The sequence below is a fragment of the Mugil cephalus genome, chromosome 14 (assembly GCF_022458985.1).
Source record: "Mugil cephalus isolate CIBA_MC_2020 chromosome 14, CIBA_Mcephalus_1.1, whole genome shotgun sequence".
Taxonomy (NCBI): domain Eukaryota; kingdom Metazoa; phylum Chordata; class Actinopteri; order Mugiliformes; family Mugilidae; genus Mugil; species Mugil cephalus.
The window spans coordinates 2,591,167-2,593,732 of record NC_061783.1 but is presented as its reverse complement, the minus strand read 5'-3'; the positions used below and the strand labels follow the sequence as shown (position 1 = coordinate 2,593,732).

Here is a 2,566-nt window from a genome sequence, read left to right as displayed (position 1 = left end):
GTGCAGCGTCGGTCCCCACCATCATGTGATATTGTCAACAGACCAACGTGTAGTGAGAACATCAGCACTCAGGAGAGGAGATAATAAACAGAAACGGACATGGGGTGTTAAACGTCTGGGCCATAATAACCTCGTTCTTTACCGATAAACCGAGCGAGGAAGTTTAAAAAGTGACTGTAACCGGTAGATTAAGAACCCCAAAAAGTGAGCAAGTTAGTTATCTGTTGGTGGCCCGCCACTCCTGAATGAATGTAAATGAATGAAATATTGGCCTCTGTCATCATCAGGTAACTCTTAATGCTGAGACCAAGAACAGACAACCAAACTATCTTTGCGAAGGCGAGGAATTAAGAGGGCTTCCCTCTGCTTGTTTCAGATGTCATCTTTCTTCTGCTGGTTCCATGTTTTCAAGAGTATGACTGTGGGAGACACTCCACTAGTAATGATTAGAGAGTCACAGTAAGTCCTCTCACTCATGGTCACATCTCTGGTTGACTTTTTTGCTCTCAATGCCACGTTTTATTCGGGCTTATAAAAAAAAAAAAAACTTTTCAAAGGTAATTCTGCCAGGTATGGGTGAGTAAAACATCTTCCCCTTCACCTTTCAACATCCTCCACAGGCCCTTGGAGGTGAAAAGAGTTTCAAATGAATCGAAGGAACGTAGAGGGGAAACTGAACGAAGGGAACCGCCTGGAAGTGGAGAGGAGGAGAGGAAGCTCCTGCGTCACCATGGGACAGAGGTCGGCACGCAAATCTGTATGTATGTGTTTGTGTGTTGAAGGAGCATTGTCCATTTATTCTCAACTAATATCCTGACGCAGACTCGATCAATATGGCCTATTATCTCCCTGAGGACAATACGCCTAGTGTGTAGGTGCCATCACTGTGTGTGAGAGTGTCTGTGTGAACGTGAGTAAGTGTTGGTGCACGTCTGTGAACGCGTAACTGTGTGTACGCAGACATGGTTTCATATATTGATGTATAAAATGTGCATGAATGCACATAAATTCTCTTGGGGGGAGGGCATGTTTATGAAGGTATAATGATGAGTGTGTGTCCATTCAAGCATGACTGCACATGTGCACACACAGGCTAACAAGATCACAAGGTACTATGTGTCTGCAGGCAGATGTCTTCTTTGACTCTAGTGATAGACGCTCCCTTAGTTAAGACTGAACCGAGATCGTTTATATGAGCGCTTGAGAAATATTGTGACAGCTCTATCGGCGCTAAAGGCTGTGATGTAAAGATCTGATGGGGTACATGACTCCTGGCAAAGTCATGCCAAATAAAAAAGCTGTATCTCTCTTCAGAGGATACTCTGTAATGATATCAGCACAGCAAAACACAGCATGAAAGCTCATAAGTCACACAAACTGGGCATGCAATCCCTTTGTATGCCCCATGTCATATCTATATGGGTTGGCTTCCCATCGCCCTCCCTTATGCACAGTGTGAAAAATTCATGCGTCTTCCTCGCAAAGAGCTAGAATGATTAAACATTCAGATTCCAAGTCTGAAAATGGAAGCTGAAGTGGTCTCTCCCTGTCTCTTTTTTCAGAGTGTGTGTTCAGTCCACGGAGGTCAGACTCTGAGCTCAACTGCCTTGCCCTCTTCTCACTCGGGACTGAGACTCCCTTATGCAATTCTTTCTTCAAATGATGTTATGTGTGTGAACGCAGAATTGAAAAAAATAAATAAATAAATAAAAAGAGTGAGAAGGAGAGGGAAATAGGTTGATCGAAAAAGGGTGAGACAGGGAGATAAATAGACGAGCCGGAGGGGGGAACAGGCTTGAACTTTCTCTGCCCTGGTGATAAGAAGTGAAGTGGACAAGGTGGAGGAACACGAAGTTCACACATTGAACACCTTCCCCTCGTTGGCAGCAGGCAAGTCATATACCGTGACATTTAGCCTTGTGCTGGGTCTGAATTCAAAGCACTTATTGGCACAGTGTAAAATATAGTACTATTTAATACAATTATACATAATTCATGTGCTTCAGATTGCTGGGAATAAGTGTAAAGGTTGTTGATTGTGCCACAACCTTAGTACTTTAAGTGTTGGGAGAAAATATCATTGCTAAACAAAATACTTCCCAGTTCTTTTATGTCGTATAATAAATGCTTTTGTCCTGTCTAGATCTTTGTTGGTGCATTTGGGAACACTACTACTGGGGTGGCTGCAGCTCAGTAGGTGGATCCTCAGCACATGGAAAGCATGCCGAAGTGTCCTTGAGCAAGACACCGCACTCCACGATGGGTCCTTGTCACTGGTGTGTGTGTGTGTGTGTGTGCGTGAACAAATGGGTCGATGGGTCATCGTGACTCTAAAGCGCTTTGAGTACCATTTTGAATGAATAAATGAATAACTCTATTGAAATCCTTGCCAAAAGTTAGACCTGCCATTAACACGCAAGTGCAAGTCATAGCAAGTGATCTGACAGCACACAGCCAGGCTGAAGTGTGTGTGTTTAAGCCCAGCATTAGAGTGCATCTACCAGCTGAGATCTGAACAAGTTTTGTGCTCTGTATGCAAATAAATGCCGCCATCATTTGGGTCGCA

The 2,566-nt window shown here is 43.8% G+C and overlaps 1 long non-coding RNA gene across 1 annotated transcript; it reads left to right on the top strand.

The window, feature by feature from the left end:
* The first annotated feature begins 349 nt into the window (after positions 1–349).
* LOC125020629 lies at positions 350–2,123 on the top strand. The gene is made up of 3 exons (XR_007114230.1): positions 350–459; positions 621–741; positions 1,563–2,123. It is a non-coding gene; the product is annotated as an uncharacterized LOC125020629 (long non-coding RNA).
* Positions 2,124–2,566: the final 443 nt, after the last annotated feature.